Consider the following 18,078-nt stretch of genomic DNA (forward strand, 5'->3'; position numbering starts at 1 on the left):
AGCTCAGAAAGAAATTTGGAGCTCCCAGCTCATTTGGCTTTTGCCAAGAAAAATATTGGCGCTTAGCACACAAACAGCTACCAGACATGTGCTCTAGGTGTGCCACACCCTGTTCCTTCATTTCCCGAGCAGCTAAAAATGATTTTCAATTCACACTTTGGCTGCATTCCTCAGATGTCTAGGTACTTTCGAGCACAAATTGGCAGCATTATTATACACAGTTCGGATTATTTGACTCCAAAAAAGACCAGCTCTTGTTATGTTAAAATGGTAGACGGCTCATATTGTTATGTACTTGGAACTTATGAGATTGCAGGCTGTATATATTTTCACTCCCAAAGGCTTCTTGTTTCACCACTTGTATTTGATGTCCTACATATCATGCAGTGTCAGCACCCACCGGCTGATCAGAATAATTGTTTGCACTCCCTTGATGATGTGTCTCTGCAATGTGTTTTCTTTAGTATTAATAATGTTTCATACTTGTGTGAAGTGCCCAACCAGAAGGAAAGAGATTGATCTGGTAGTGATGTATGATGTGCAGTTCATGAAGGTAGTTTCAGTGTATTTTTATTTTTGTATTCCTTTAAGGTAGCTCTTCAGTGTGTTTAACTTTTTTCAAACTTGTGGCCATGAAATTCATTGCAGTTAGCAGCAATTACACCAATCTTCAGATTGTGACGGGAGGTTGCTCCATATTGTCACATTGTCAAAAGTTCGTCGTCAGTTATAAATTCAGCACGGCCACAAGCGGCAGGCATTGTCTTCGACGACCTCCAAGCACGCTTGTTGCTACACCGCTGCCGAGTCGTTCAGTTCTTTGTGGGTGTGAAACAGCCCAACAGTGTTTCTTTGGAAGCCGTTTTGCTGTCTACCTGACTGCCAAACTGCAGCCATCACAACTACGTGACAATATTACACTAATCTCAAAGTTTCTTTTATTCTTGGAACATTTATGCTTCAAAGTATTTAGTGCAAATAATGCAAGAGAGAACACATTGCCATGTATGCTGACAAAGTCTGTTGATGGGATTTATAAGACATAAGTAGAGGCCGGATTTTTAGGCACCAAGACGGCATGTTTTAGGCGCCAAAAATAGGTGGTTAAGATTTGATTTTAGGCACCTAAAAAGAAAAATAGGCACTATAAACTGCATCAAAATTGCACTTATCAGATCCGAACATCAGCACGCAATATCTGCCATAAAGTAAAAACAGCCGGAATGATTTGAGATCTTAACCATTGTGTGCGAACCTTAGAAGCACTCTTTTTAAAGCTGTCGTGAAGCTTTTCGTACAACACGCATGCTTCAGCAGAGCAAAAGAGATGGTTACAAAGCCTTTTAAAATGCGTTGGCATACCTGGAAACAAACAATTTGCTTGTCGTGCACAATAGTAAAACAAGAGGCCGTGCATTTAGCAATTGACGCAAATGTGACTTTAAAGCATCCGACATGTGTTCAGAGTCATCCTCATAGGAATTAATCTTATCTATTGCAGGCATGCATGGTGCTTTAACATTAATAAATGTGTCGCCATTTGTGTAAACTGCGTTTTATAGTTAGTGGCTCCAAGTGTCGGAAGTCACGCGGACTTAAAATGGTGCTTGCTAAAAATGCTAAAAATGCTAAAAATGTAGCCGCTTAGTGCTGGTGATGCTTTATATGCCGAAAATAATTATATAGTTCAGCACGGGCCTACGTACATCCACTGGGGATTCATAATAAATAAACACCGTTCATATAGTAATCACTGCTAAAGTCATGAAAGCAGTAGCACACAAGCAACGTCTCCATGTTGGTGGGCTCAAAATTGTGCCTCTTCTCATTGAGAACAAGCTTGTAAGCTGAAAAGGAACGCTCCACACCAACAGATGTTACAGGAGTGTGCTTGTAGGAAACCATTTCGATTGAAGGGTTGAGATAATATGACATAGGAGTGACGCCAAAAGAGTGATATTCATACAAGCATCAAACATTGTTTGAGTGCATGAATGTGTTCCGTATACACGCACGACTGGCACGGCTCTCAGCTGTCCAGTGCGGCCTACTCCAAGAAAACTGCCGCCAAAGGCTATTTGATTAGGATGACATGCAGATGAGGCACAAGGAATGATCATAAGGCAGATTACCAATATGGCAAATTTTATCCAGTTAAACTTTATCCAGCCAGCTTATGGAACAATTTGCAGTCAACTCGAACCCACTGGGAATTATGTGGACGAAACTTACGTACTTCATGTACTTTCCAAAATGTAGAACCATCTGGTCAACTACCATTTTAACGGCCAGAGTTTACAAGCTGTAACTACAAAACGGCAGAAACAGGAAAAAGGTTATTTCGATATTTTTGGCTGATGTGGTTGACATTGTCTACACAGTCGGCGTTGGAGTAGTGTTCACCACACCCAAGTGACGAAGTCATTTAATGTTGCCATGTGTGGGTTCAACTCAAAACCGAAATGGATTCGAAAACAAAGAGAATCTGAAAACAAAACCACAACGTATATCAGGGCCATTTTCTTCAAAATAGGGCATTTTTAGGCACCAACGTTGGAAATCGGCATTTATAGGCGCTGACGCCCAAAATAGGCATTTATGGCACCATCAAATGTGTATTAAACATGTCGTGAACGCCTAATTCATGCTCATATGTAAAAATGGTGCGCCTATGATGCCTTGAAAAAAATAGGCATTTGCCTAAAATCTGGTCTCTAGACATAAGGATATACCTGGCCTTGCAGCCTGATAGTATGATGCTTTGTCATCCTTGTTTTTTCATGTGTTTAAAATGTTTGCTGCTTTTAAGTGTAAAGAATAATGCACGTTCCTGTCCAACATTTATTACTCCCTCTGCTTTGTTGTTGTGGCCTAGTGTGTGTAATAAATCATGTTTGTAGATCACATCACATCACTTTATTTTCCTTAAAGACCCTTTTCCAGGGTGTTACATAAGGGGTGGGGTTTACGAAATGCAGGAATCAACAGTGCTTGAAAATGATGATGAACATGTTATGGCAGTAATATTATGGGGAAGGCCGTTCCAGTCAGCTGCTGCACGAGAAAAAAATGAGTTGCCAAAAACAGTGGTACGGCCACGTGGACGCAAAACTTGGAAGAGAATGATCGACCGATGCGGTGGGACCTACATTGTGGAAGTGCGCAAATGTATGGTTCTTGTTTTAGTGGTGAATAAAAGAACTTGTGAAACAGGACAAGACTGGCTATGCGACGGCGACTAGAAAGATTAGCTAGACCTGACTACGATTTGAGGGATGATATGCTGACATCGTACTAGTATGAGGAGTGCATGAATCTGATAGCCCTGTTTTGAAAAGATTCGATAGCGTGTGTTAAATATTCTTGATAAGGGCTCCAGATGGGTGATGCGTATTCAAGTTTAGTTCTAATGAATGAGATGTACGCTTGTAGTCTTACGTGTTGTGGGGCTTCCCGTAGGTGATGTTTTAAGAAACCTAGTGTTTTATTAGCAGATGATATCAGGTTAGTCACGTGCAAACGCCAAGATAAATCATTAGAAATGGTGACTCCTAAGTATTTATATGACTGGACGAGGTCAACTGGGGAATTGCAGACTGTGTATTTGAAAACAAGAGGATTTCGACGGCGGGGAAAGGACATGCACTTGCATTTGTTAGAGTTAAGCATCATCATCCACTGGTAGCACCAGTCTTGCACATGGCGCAGGTCTGCCTGAAGGGATTCTTGGTCAGAATGGTTAGTCACTGAGCGATAAATGACGCAATCATCGGCGAATAAGCGGATGTGACAAGAGACATGCTGGGGTAAATCATTAATGTATATGAGGAATAACAAAGGACCGAGAACAGAACCCTGTGGGACGCCAGAGGTTACTGGAAGCGGGTTGGAAAGTTGGTTATTAATGACGACGGACTGAGAGTGATGCGTGAGGAAAGCTTTAATCCATGCAATTATGTTCGGATGTATACTTCAACTGGGAGAGTTTAAGAAGCAAGCGTTGATGAGGTACTTTGTCGAATGCCTTAGCAAAATCTAAGAAAATGGAGTCAGTTTGCAGGTTAGTATCAAGGTTGGCGTGAATATCATGTAGAAAAATGGCTAGTTGAGTTTCGCAGGAGAACCCCTTGCGAAATCCATGCTGTGATGGATGGAAGAAATTATTTGAATCCAAAGATTGCATGATTTGAGAGTAAATGACATGTTCCATGATTTTGCACGGTACACTTGTTAATGAAATGGGGCGATAATTAAGAGGTGAATCAGTACCACCTGATTTGTGGACGGGAACGACCTTCCCCACTTCCCAGTCGTCTGGAATGGTACCTTCGGAGAGTGATTGCGAGAACAATCCTCAAAACCTCAAAGCCTCAAAACTGGCTGCACTTATTTTTGATGCAGCGTTACATGTTCCATGGGTGTGTTCCGGGAACCAAAATTCTGTTACTGCTGTCAATTAAGTTGCCGTATACCCTAGTGATACGAAGAATTTTTACGCAAATGCCTTTCAAAGAAGGTCCTCCAGCCAGTGGAGCTGGCCAGTTGGTGTGATGTGATGGTTAATCCCCATTCACTTAGTGTGACATACAGGGGGCTGGGAATTAACTGCATAGAGATCATGAATCCAGCGTCAAGGAATATGTTCACTTGACATCGCGGTGCTAGGTGGGCGAGTTTAATGTTTTCAATGATACACATCGCCAGAGAGAGAGAGACTCTTTAATGAAATACAGAGAATTTAGCCGGTGTTTCAATATCGCTGGCATGCTACTCTGCGTAGGGAGGGGAGTTTGGGAGATAAAGACTGAAGGAGAGCCGCACATGAGTTGTGCGGCTTCTCATGACAACACAGATGCCTCGAGGGGACTTCAGTGTACTCACTGCGCTTGGCTTCAACAGTCAATGCAAGTGCAGGGCGCTTTCCTGCTTGGTGAAAATTATTTAAACAGAAACGTCGCGCCATGGAAAAAAAAAAAATTGCGCTGTCGTTCAGCGCGAGCAATTCGCTGCACGTCTTTGCCGCGCTTATAGCGCTGTGCGCTGCATTCAGTCACCTTAATCCCCGACTGAAAGGTGCGCTGGCGTATGAATCCTCGTGACTACGAAAATCGGTGCGGGCGCGCGCTCCCGCGTAGAATATGGGCACTGGTTTCGTTGCCCGATCGAGGAAGCTCTGGACGATCGAGCATGCATGCAGCGTCTCCACCTTGCTGAAAGGATGATCGAGGATCGAGGGAAGGCTATGCGTAGTAGAAAAAGTTAATTCCGACTGGCGCAGTTCCTGGCCGGTGTATGCCGCACACAAACATGCGTACGTGTACTGGCTATCAGATAGGCAGATCTGCCCTGATAGCGGGCGGGTTCACTGCACGCGGTGCGCAGCATATGCATAGCGGAAAGGTCGAACATAATCAGTTTTGAGTATGAAGTATGATCGACGTACGTACCGATACCACATTTGCTCTACTTTTTGCGCGCAACGCGCACAAACGCGTTAAGCTAGAATTAATTGTGCAGCACCTTTTAAAAATTCATTCGCCTCAATTGATGGTTCTCCCTAGATTAAAATTAACTGCGCAGCTAACACACATTTTTTTTCACCTGGCCGTAGTTTATGCCGTGCGCCTGGAATCGTCTGCGCCGAGGACGAGTGAAGAAAAGTCAGCAAAGCCGAATAGCGGCCGGCCGTCTTTGCATGCTTCGCACGAAACGCAGAAGTACTTCAGTTATGCGAACCGCTTGGTTGGTACGCATCAGTTGTCAAGTTCACTACGAGACAACGTTTACCGTCCAATATTGATATATGATATGTGTACAGTTTTGCCGAAAATGAGCCAGGATCGAGTGAAGCCGGCCGGATGCATCCTTGAAAGCTAAGCATATGATCGAGAACGCGAGCTCTACAGCGATTCATGGCCTCCGTGCAAAGAATTTTCAGGCACTATCGGAAGGGCGCGCAGCTCATTAATGCGTGCTTGCAAGAATCATGCAATTTGCACGAATATTGTATATGTTTGAGCATACGTACGTGTGTTTCAGATATGTCCCCGCTAATTTCGTAAGCTGCTTTCTGGCCAAATAAATCTCCACCGGTGAGCGGTTGTGCTGGTACTACAAGATGTGTGCTACACAAACCGATTAAAACGTACAATTAAGCTTCTTGCCAGTATTATAACTTTCCCGAAGCGATTCGCAGCTATACCGGTGACGGTCGAAGCTAACGTCGCCCGCAGACAGAGCAGCGCTGCATGTAGATTTCTGCAGGACCGTCAGAGCCACGCCGACCGGTAAACAGAGCTGCTAATGGAGATGCCTTCAGCACCATCAGAGTCGTGCCGGTACAAACAGACGTGCTGACGGAGATCCCTTCAGCACCTTCAGAGACGCGCCGGTGCAAACAGAGCTGCTGACGGAGATGCCTTCAGCACCGTCAGAGTCGTGCCGGTACAAACAGAACTGCTGACGGAGATGCCTTCAGCACCATCAGAGCCGCGCCGGTGCCAACAGAGCTGCTAATGGAGATGCCTTCAGCCCCGTCAGAGTCGCACCATTGCAAACAGAGCATCCATGCAGATTCCTTCAGGTCCTTCAGGTGCATGTAGAGGTGACAGTCAAGAATCCTGTTGGCTCCCTGAAGGAACTTTGAAGGATTTTTTGACCGGGTTGGTACGGAACAAAGTGAGAAACGACTGCCCTACACCAATACTCCGGAAGAGCCCCGTCTTCGCAAACCAGAGCTGCTGTGGTAGAACTTGGAGTTGCTCAGCGCCCAAGTTGCACGAAGGACGTCTTGGCGACATCCAGTCCGGGTGTGCTGCCGCTCATTTTTTCTGCGCCTCCGCGTGCGCGACGACGCCTTTCGGCTGCGAACAACTAGCACCGACTTTTGGAAAGCACGGCGGCCACAGCTCGCGAGCGCCACGCGGTTTTCCGCACTAGATCTCGCCCCCACAGCTCGCGGCGCATCATGGAGGAAGGAAAATGTCCTTTTTCCATGGTAACTCGGCATTGAGCGAGTGCGCCGGCGGCCGCCGGGACAGGCGACTGGGAGAATGGAGTGAATAATTTCACTGCGACGAGTTTTCAGTGGGTGGTCGGCTCGACTAGATCGCCTTTATGGCTTTGGAAACAGCAGCACTGACGAAGGTCTACGCAGAGTCCTCCCCGTTAATCGGCGTGTCAGCGCGCGCTCATTTCTTTTTGCCTTCATATGCATTTTGTTTTCATATGTATTTTTTTGCAAAGGGCAAGCACTCCGCCGCTTCCCTCCAGCCCCGCGCGCTGCATAGCAGAAACTTTGGACAGTAAATAATTAGCACTGTTTGTGGACCTCGTAGGGCGCTGTTAGAGCAGCACCGTCACGTGAAGTGTTTCGCCCGTGTCGCTTGCTTGGTCCTGCATACATAGAAAATTATACGCGTCGCCCGGAACTACACCCGCGACTGGAAAATCGCACTCCGCCGTGCACGCTTCTGGGGTTCTGATCTATGTGCTCCCCGCCCGCCTCTGTCTTGGCCTCACAACGCGCACCGACTTGGCCAGAGAAAATATTCAATTTGCTGTGGCCGTAAGGCAGCGCAGCAAAATTAAAGAAAAATGAACACTCTGCTAGTTGGTAATAGAGGGCTAACAACACTTGGAACGGGCTACGCGCAGAGCTAGCACAGACAAACTTTATTTAGTTCAGATAAGTGGCATGAGGGCGGACTTGCCCCCCACCCTCCCCCCCCGCGTCCTTGTTAACCGGCCGAGATCCCTCGGGACCTGGCGGCTTCGAAGGCTTGTCTTACGACGGTCTTATGCTCTTCCAGGTCCTATGGCTGCGTGGCGATACCATCCAGGACTCCTTACTGACAGCTGCAGCGGTGGATTGGGCGCATGCAAACGTCATATGGGCTGGGCAGCTCCTCTGCAGGGCGAAATGCCGCGTCGGACCGCGGGTACGGGCGCTCGATTCGAGGCGCCGCTGTAACATCGTTGATGCAGACGACTCACTAAGATTGAGACTAGATGTTGCATAAATTATTGCTACCTCACAACAGAAAAAAATAAAATAATACTTTTTACTCTAACGCGAAACATATCTGCGATAAGAAATGCATAGTTGCCATGATGAGCACAAACGTCTGGCCACAATGCATCAAAAATTTTAAAGCTCAACAACAATGTCTTTGTTGTAAGCTTGGAACTCACACTGTTTTCCTTGCTGCAGAAATGAGGTTCCTTTTGTTTCAGCAAATAATAAGTTCCCACTAAGCATTTTTAGTACAAGCAGGAGGTGATAGTTTGGTTCAGAAATCTGGCCACCAAGGTTATTCACGTAAGTCTGGCAACAAAGTAAAAAATTTGAAAAAAATGTTAAATATTGTTATAAAATAATTATGCAGCTACAAATTTTGAATTTATAAAACACAGAACATATCCCCGAATAGAAATAGCTGCCATTATGAGCACAAACGTCTGGCCACACTGCATAAAAAATCTGAAAGCTCAACAACAATGCCTTTGTTGTAAGATTGGAACTTACGCTGTTTTGATTGCTGCGGAAATGAGGCTGTTTTTGTGTCAGCAAATAATATGTTGCCACTGAGCATTTTTAGTAAAAGTCGGAAGTGATAGTTTTCGTTCAGAAATCTGACCACCAAGGTTATTCACGAAAGTCTGGCAACAGTCTAAATTTTGAAACAAATGTTAAATTTTGTTATAAAATATTCATGCAGCTGCAAATTTGGAATTAATAAAATTTGTTTAGTTTGCATCGTTGCACATAATAGTTTGGAGTAATTTTTAGGCATTTGAAGCCCATAACTTCTACTACACTTGTGCACAACTCTGCAGGGTTGTCGCCAGTTGGTTCAGTGACTCTCGCTGTCAGGGGTTCGGTGATCGCGCGATTGATTGATTCATTACAAACATCTTTATTTCTTAAATGTTCTCAGAACATGTGGGTGGGCCGCCTAGTGCGGTAGTCCACTGGCTGCTGCTACTGCGCTGGCCCTCCCCACATGACAGTAGACATGACATGATAAGTTATCACGCGGTTTGAGCGTTATCTTCTGCTCCACCAGCAAGAGTAAAATTTAACCGGTCGTAATTGGCTATATTGATCGTTGATTATCCCAAAACGTACCTATACACTATTGGAAATACATTCGGGAAGGACATGGTAGTTTAGGACGCTTATAATATTCAAAACACACACCGTGAAATACTGAAGCCTATTAGCTTTTCCCTTCTGCTGAAAGGCGACCAGTTCGGCTCTGAGTTCAACGTGTGAGATCTGTTCACTAGAAAAATGTCATCCTACTCCTTGCTGGGCCGCAAGCGGTAGGATGTTGACGTGCCACTGGTCGGTATCGGTCAGCTCTGTGGGTGGGCGTCCTGCCTTGGTACGGAACAAAGTGAGAAACGACTGCCCTACACCAATACTCCGGAAGAGCCCCGTCTTCGCAAACCAGACCTGCTGTAGGAGAACTTGGAGTTGCTCAGCGCCCAAGTTGCACGAAGGACTTCTTGGCGACATCCAGTCCGGGTGTGCTGCCGCTCATTTTTTCTGCGCCTCCGCGTGCGCGACGACGCCTTTCGGCTGCGAGCAACTAGCACCGACTTTTGGAAAGCACCCCGGCCACAGCTAGCGAGCGCTATGCGGTTTTCCGCACTACATCTCGCCCGCACAGCCCGCGGCGCATCATGGAGGAAGGAAAATGTCCTTTTTCTATGGTAACTCGGCGTTGAGCTAGTGCGCCGGCGCCGCCGGGGCAGGCGACTGGGAGAATGGAGTGAATAATTTCACTGCGACGAGTTTTCAGTGGGTGGTCGGCTCGACTAGATCGCCTTAATGGCTTTGGAAACAGCAGCACTGACGAAGGTCTACGCAGAGTCCTCCCCGTTAATCGGCCTGTCAGCGCGCGCTCATTTCTTTTTGCCTTCATATGCATTTTGTTTTCATATGTATTTTTTTGCAAATGGCAAGCACTCCGCCGCTTCCCTCCAGCCCCGCGCGCTGCATAGCAGAAACTTTGGACAGTAAATAATTAGCACTGTTTGTGGACCTCGTAGGGCGCTGTTAGAGCAGCACCGTCGCGTGAAGTGTTTCGCCCGTGTCGATTGCTTGGTCCTGCATACACAGAAAATTTTACGCGTCGCCCGGAAGTACACCCGCGACTGGCAAATCGGACTCCGCCGTGCACGCTTCTGGGGTTCTGATCTATGTGCTCCCCGCCCGCCTCTGCCTTGGCCTCAAAACGAGGACCGACTTGGCCAGAGAACATATTCAATTTGCTGTGGCCGTAAGGCAGCGCAGCAAAATTAAAGAAAAATGAACACTCTGCTAGTTGGTAAAAGAGGGCTAACAACACTTGGAACGGGCTACGCGCAGAGCTAGCATGGACAAACTTTATTTAGTTCAGATAAGTGGCAGGAGGGCGGACTTGCCCCCCACCCTCCCCCCCGCGTCCTTGTCAACCGGCCGAGATCCCTCGGGACCTGGCGGCTTCGAAGGCTAGTCTTACGACGGTCTTATGCTCTTCCAGGTCCTATGGATGCGTGGCGATACCACCCAGGACTCCTTACTGACAGCTGCAGCGGTGGATTGGGCGCATGCAAACGTCATATGGGCTGGGCAGCTCCTCTGCAGGGCGAAATGCCGCGTCGGACCGCGGGTACGGGCGCTCGATGCGAGGCGCCGCTGTAACATCGTTGATGCAGACGAGTCACTGAGATTTAGACTAGATGTTGCGTAAATTATTGCTAACTCACAACAGAAAAAATAAAATAATACTTTTTACTCTAACGCGAAATATATCTGCGATAAGAAATGCATAGTTGCCATGATGAGCACAAACGTCTGGCCACAATGCATCAAAAATTTGAAAGCTCAACAACAATGCCTTTGTTGTAAGCTTGGAGCTCACACTGTTTGACTTGCTGCGGAAATGAGGTTCCTTTTGTCTCAGCAAATAATAAGTTCCCACTAAGCATTTTTAGTACAAGCGGGAAGTGATAGTTTTCGTTCAGAAAACTGGCGACCAAGGTTATTCACGTAAGTCTGGCAACAAAGTAAAAAATTTGAAACAAATGTTAAATATCGTTATAAAATACTTAGACAGCTACAAATTTTGAATTTATAAAACACAGAACATATCCGCGAATAGAAATAGTTGCCATTATGAGCACAAACGTCTGGCCACACAACATAAAAAATCTGAAAGCTCAACAACAATGTCTTTGTTGTAAGATTGGATTTTACGCTGTTTTGATTGCTGCGGAAATGAGGCTGTTTTTGTGTCAGCAAATAATATGTTCCCACTAAGCATTTTTAGTACAAGCGGGAAGTGATAGTTTGCTTCAGAAATCTGGCCACCAAGGTTATTCACGTAAGTCTGGCAACAAAGTAAAAAATTTGAAACAAATGTTATATATTGTTATAAAATAATTATGCAGCTACAAATTTTGAATTTATAAAACAAAGAACATATCCGAGAATAGAAATAGTTTCCATTATGAGCACAAACGTCTGGCCACACTGCATAAAAAATCTGAAAGCTCAACAACAATGTCTTTGTTGTAAGATTGGAACTTACGCTGCTTTGATTGCTGCGAAAATGAGGCTGTTTTTGTGTCAGCAAATAATATGTTGCCACTGAGCATTTTTAGTAAAAGTGGAAAGTGATAGTTTTCGTTCAGAAATCTGGCCACCAAGGTTATTCACGTAAGTCTGGCAACAGTCTAAATTTTGAAACAAATGTTAAATTTTGTTATAAAATATTTATGCAGCTGCAAATTTGGAATTAATAAAATTTGTTTAGTTTCCATCGTTGCACATAATCGTTTGGTGTAATTTTTAGGCATTTGAAGCCCATAACTTCTACTACACTTGTGCACAACTCTGCAGGGTTGTCGCCAGTTGGTTCAGTGACTCTCGCTGTCAGGGGTTCGGTGATCGCGCGATTGATTGATTGATTACAAACATCTTTATTTCTTCAATGTTCTCAGAACATGTGGGTGGGCCGCCTAGTGCGGTAGTCCACTGGCTGCTGCTGCTGCGCTGGCCCTCCCCACATGACAGTAGACATGATATGATAAGTTATCTCGTGGTTTGAGCGTTATCTTCTGCTCCACCAGCAAGAGAAAAATTTAAGCGGTCGTAATTGGCTATTGATCGTTGATTATCCCAAAACGTGCCTATACACTATTAGAAATACATTCGGGAAGGACATAGTAGTTTAGGACGCTTATAATATTCAAAACACACACCGTGAAATACTCAAGCCTATTAGCTTTTCCCTTCTGCTGAAAGGCGACCAGTTCGGCTCTGAGTTCAACGTGTGAGATCCGTTCACTAGAAAAATGTCATCCTACTCCTTGCTGGGCCGCAAGCGGTAGGATGTTGACGTGCCACTGGTCGGTATCGGTCAGCTCTGTGGGTGGGCGTCCTGCCTTGGTACGGAACAAAGTGAGAAACGACTGCCCTACACCAATACTCCGGAAGAGCCCCGTCTTCGCAAACCAGAGCTGCTGTGGTAGAACTTGGAGTTAATCAGCGCCCAAGTTGCACGAAGGACATCTTGGCGACATCCAGTCCGGGTGTGCTGCCGCTCATTTTTTCTGCGCCTCCGCGTGCGCGACGACGCCTTTCGGCTGCGAGCAACTAGCACCGACTTTTGGAAAGCACGGCGGCCACAGTTAGCGAGCGCCATGCGGTTTTCCGCACTACATCTCGCCCCCACAGCTCGCGGCGCATCATGGAGGAAGGAAAATGTCCTTTTTCCATGGTAACTCGGCGTTGAGCTAGTGCGCCGGCGGCCGCCAGGACAGGCGACTGGGAAAATGGAGTGAATAATTTCACTGCGACGAGTTTTCAGTGGGTGGTCGGCTCGACTAGATCGCCTTTATGGCTTTGGAAACAGCAGCACTGACGAAGGTCTACGCAGAGTCCTCCCCGTTAATCGGCGTGTCAGCGCGCGCTCATTTCTTTTTGCCTTCATATGCATTTTGTTTTCATATGTATTTTTTTGCAAAGGGCAAGCACTCCGCCGCTTCCCTCCAGCCCCGCGCGCTGCATAGCAGAAACTTTGGACAGTAAATAATTAGCACTGTTTGTGGACCTCGTAGGGCGCTGTTAGAGCAGCACCGTCACGTGAAGTGTTTCGCCCGTGTCGCTTGCTCGGTCCTGCATACACAGAAAATTTTACGCGTCGCCCGGAAGTACACCCGCGACTGGCAAATCGGACACCGCCGTGCACGCTTCTGGGGTTCTGATCTATGTGCTCCCCGCCCGCCTCTGTCTTGGCCTCAAAACGCGGACCGACTTGGCCAGAGAAAATATTCAATTTTCTGTGGCCGTAAGGCAGCGCAGCAAAATTAAAGAAACATGAACACTCTGCTAGTTGGTAAAAGAGGGCTAACAACACTTGGAACGGGCTACGCGCAGAGCTAGCAGAGACAAACTTTATTTAGTTCAGATAAGTGGCAGGAGGGCGGACTTGCCCCCCCCACCCTCCCCCCCGCGTCCTTGTCAACCGGCCGAGATGCCTCGGGACCTGGCGGCTTCGAAGGCTAGTCTTACGACGGTCTTATGCTCTTCCAGGTCCTATGGCTGCGTGGCGATACCACCCAGGACTCCTTACTGAAAGCTGCAGCGGTGGATTGGGCGCATGCAAACGTCATATGGGCTGGGCAGCTCCTCTGCAGGGCGAAATGCCGCGTCGGACCGCGGGTACGGGCGCTCGATGCGAGGCGCCGCTGTAACATCGTTGATGCAGACGACTCACTAAGATTTAGACTAGATGTTGCATAAATTATTGCTACCTCACAACAGAAAAAATAAAATAATACTTTTTACTCTAACGCGAAATATATCTGCGATAAGAAATGCATAGTTACCATGATGAGCACAAACGTCTGGCCACAATGAATCAAAAATTTGAAAGCTCCACAACAATGTCTTTGTTGTAAGCTTGGAGCTCACACTGTTTTACTTGCTGCAGAAATGAGGTTCCTTTTGTCTCAGCAAATAATAAGTTCCCACTAAGCATTTTTAGTACAAGCGGCAAGTGATAGTTTTCGTTCAGAAATCTGGCCACCAAGGTTATTCACGTAAGTCTGGCAACAAAGTAAAAACTTTGAAACAAATGTTAAATATTGTTATAAAATACTTAGGCAGCTACAAATTTTGAATTTATAAAACACAGAACATATCCGCGAATAGAAATATTTGCCATTATGAGCACAAACGTCTGACCACACGGCATAAAAAATCTGAAAGCTCAACAACAATGTCTTTGTTGTAAGATTGGAACTTACGCTGTTTTGATTGGTGCGGAAATGAGGCTGTTTTTGCGTCAGCAAATAATATGTTCCCACTAAGCATTTTTAGTACAAGCGGGAAGTGATAGTTTGGTTCAGAAATCTGGCCACCAAGGTTATTCACGTAAGTCTGGCAACAAAGTAAAAAATTTGAAACAAATGTTAAATATTGTTATAAAATAATTACGCAGCTACAAATTTTGAATTTATAAAACAGAACATATCTGCGAATAGGAATAGGTGCCATTATGAGCACAAACGTCTGGCCACACTGCATAAAAAATCTGAAAGCTCAACAACAATGTCTTTGTTGTAAGATTGGAACTTACGCTGTTTTGATTGCTGCGGAAATGAGGCTGTTTTTGTGTCAGCAAATAATATGTTGCCACTGAGCATTTTTAGTAAAAGTGGGAAGTGATAGTTTTCGTTCAGAAATCTGGCCACCAAGGTTATTCACGTAAGTCTGGCAACAGTCTAAATTTTGAAACAAATGTTAAATTTTGTTATAAAATATTTATGCAGCTGCAAATTTGGAATTAATAAAATATTGTCACGGGTGGTACAGTACGTCCGGCTCGGTTGGACACTTCAAAGTAGGCGACTGCAGCGGACGTCAGTAGCGGTCCCAAAAGCGGAGCATTCGCAGCCAGACACTTCGGCTTCTTCCTAAGGCCAGCTCGCGCGCTCATTCCGCGCTCTCGTGGGTCTAGTAGAACGACGACGATGAATGGACGGTGTCATTACTCCCCGGCAAAAAGAAGCATCGTCCCGATGCTGGGAGTGAGTGGAGAGGTCGGAAGGAATGAACGGGACTAGTGGGCGAGGCTACCGCTCGTGATAAGGCTTCAGGCGGACCACGTGAACCACTTCAGGGCACGGAGACCGTCGGGACTTCCGAAATCCATCGGGAATGACCTCGTAGTTGAGGTCGCCCAATGACCTGACCACGCGGTATGGTCCGAAGTAGCGATGGAGGAGTTTTTCGCTCAGTCCTCGTCGCCGAATGGGGAACCACACCCACACACGGTCGCCGGGCGCATAATGGACGTCATGACGGCGCCGATTGTAGCGATCTGCATCTCGAAGTTGTTTGTCCTGAATTCGAACTTTGGCCAGTTGGCGAGCAGCTTCGGCGCGTTCCAGGAACGTGTAGGTATCAGTGTGAAGGCTAGAGTCGTCCAGATGTGGTAACATTGCGTCGAGCATCGTCGTCACTGCCCGACCGTAGACGAGGTGGAATGGGGACATCTTCGTTGTTTCTTGCATGGCCGTATTGTAGGCGAAGGTGACATAAGGAAGCACTTCGTCCCACGTTTTGTGTTCAATATCGACGTACATGGAAATCATGTCAGAAATCATGTCAGTCTTTAAGTCAACCCGTTCGTTTGAGGGTGGTACGACGTTGTTCGGCGGTGGTCGGTATGACTGTAAACCAAGATCTCCTGCAGCAGCTCAGCCATGAACGCAGGGCCTCTGTCAGTGATCAGCACTTCAGGTGCCCCATGGCGGAGTACGATCTGATGCACGAAGAACTTGGCGACTTCTAAAGCGGTGCCGCTGGGTAGAGCTGACGTTTCTGCATAGCGGGTAAGGTAGTCCGTCGCGACAATTATCCATTTGTTGCCAGAGTTCGAACGTGGGAACGGACCCAGCATGTCCATTCCTATTTGTTGGAAGGGCCTTGTAGGTGGTCTAATGGGCATCAAGAACCCAGCTTGTTTGGTTGACGGTACCTTGCGACGCTGACAGGCTCGGCACGTTCTGACGTAGTGAGTGACATCAGCACGGAGGCGAGGCCAGTAGTAATTCCCTTGGATTCGGGCTAGCGTACGGGCTATGCCCAAATGTCCAGAAGTGGGTTCGTCATGGGAGGCCTGGAGGATTTCATTGCGCAGGCTAGCCGGTACGACGATTAGGTATTGCGTATTGTTTGGAGCGAAATTTTTCTTGACCAGAAGACCATTGCGGATGCATAAAGATGGCAACACGCGCCTGAAAGCGCGTGGTGCGGTCGTGTTGCTGCCGTTGAGAAATTCCATTACATCTCGAAGTTCGAGGTCGGCGCATTGTTGGTCAGCGAGGCAGGAGGCGCTGAGAGCACTCAGTAAGATGTCATCATCATTACAGGCGTCGGTAGAAGGATCTACTGGGGCGCGGGACAGACAATCGGCGTCAGAGTGCTTGCGCCCGGATTTGTACACGACAGTCATGTCGTATTCCTGGAGCCGCGGACTCCATCGGACGAGGCGAGCGGACGGGTCTTTAAGGCTTGCGAGCCAGCATAAGGCATGATGATCGGTCACCACCTTAAAATTTTTGCCGTAAAGGTACGGTCGGAATTTCGAAGTGGCCCATACAATGGCAAGGCATTCTTTCTCGGTAGCGGAATAGTTTGATTCGGCTGGTGACAAACATCGACTTGCGTAAGCGATGACCTGTTCTTGACCCGCTTGGATTTGGACCAGGACAGCACCTACGCCGATGTTGCTGGCATCAGTATGGAGCTCCGTGTCGGCGTTGACGTCGAAGTGAGCCAGAACGGGAGGCGCCTGCAGGAGGCTTTGAAGGCTGCGGAATGCATTTTCTTGCGCTGCTTCCCATCTGAAAGGTGTGTCAGACCGTGTTAGGCGCGTCAGCGGCTCGGCAATGCGAGCAAAATCTTTCACGAAGCGACGGTAATACGCGCACAATCCAAGAAAACGGCGGACAGCTTTCAGGTCTTGCGGCGGCGGAAAATGGGCAATAGCTGTTGTTTTTTCAGGATCAGGCTGAACACCGGCTTGATTCACAACGTGCCCTAAGAACTTCAGCTCTGTATATGCAAAGTGGCATTTCTCATTTTTGAGCGTGAGTCCAGAAGACCTTATTGCTTGTAGGACCAATTCGAGGCGGTGAAGATGCTCCTGGAAAGTCGGGGCGAAGACGACAACATCGGCAAGATAGACGAGACACGTCTGCCATTTTAAATCGGCAAGGACGGTATCCATAAGGCGTTGGAAAGTTGCCGGTGCAGAGCACAGTCCAAAGGGCATGGCCGTAAATTCGTACAGGCCATCTGGAGTAATAAAAGCTGTTTTTTCACGGTCCCGCTCATCGACCTCAATTTGCCAGTAACCTGACTTGAGGTCCATCGAAGAAAAGTATTTCGCGCTACAAAGGCGATCCAGAGCGTCGTCGATCCGGGGGAGAGGATAGACATCCTTTTTGGTGATTTTGTTTAAGCGACGGTAGTCTACACAGAACCGCAATGTTCCGTCTTTCTTCTTCACAAGGACGACTGGCGCTGCCCAGGGACTCCGGGAAGGACGAATTACGTCGTCGCGGAGCATTTCTTTCACTTGGCGGCCAATAGCGTCGCGTTCAGCGGGAGACACTCGGTAGGGGGACTGTCGGAGAGGGTGCACGTTATCGTCCGTAATAATGCGATGCTTCGTTAGGTGAGTTCGTCCAACACGCGATGATACCGAGAAGGTGTCGCCGTAGCGCAGAAGAAGATCTTTAACTTGTTGTTGCTGCGTCGGGGAGAGTGCTGGATTGACGTCGAACGTGAAACCAGTAACTGGGCTCTGCTGTTGCAACAACGACATTGTGGAAATACTGGGTGTGCTGCTGACATGGGCGATGGCATCAACGTGAGCCACAACGGTTCCCACGTTCAGATGTTGGTGTGCACCACCGAAATTGGTTATCAGCACTTCTGTTTCTCCGTCGACGAGATTAACGACTCCTCTGGCGACAGCAAGGCTCCTGGCAAAAAGCAAGATCTGGTTG

The sequence above is a fragment of the Amblyomma mixtum genome, chromosome 3 (genome assembly GCF_055824585.1).
Source record: "Amblyomma mixtum isolate Tamu chromosome 3, ASM5582458v1, whole genome shotgun sequence".
NCBI lineage: Eukaryota > Metazoa > Arthropoda > Arachnida > Ixodida > Ixodidae > Amblyomma > Amblyomma mixtum.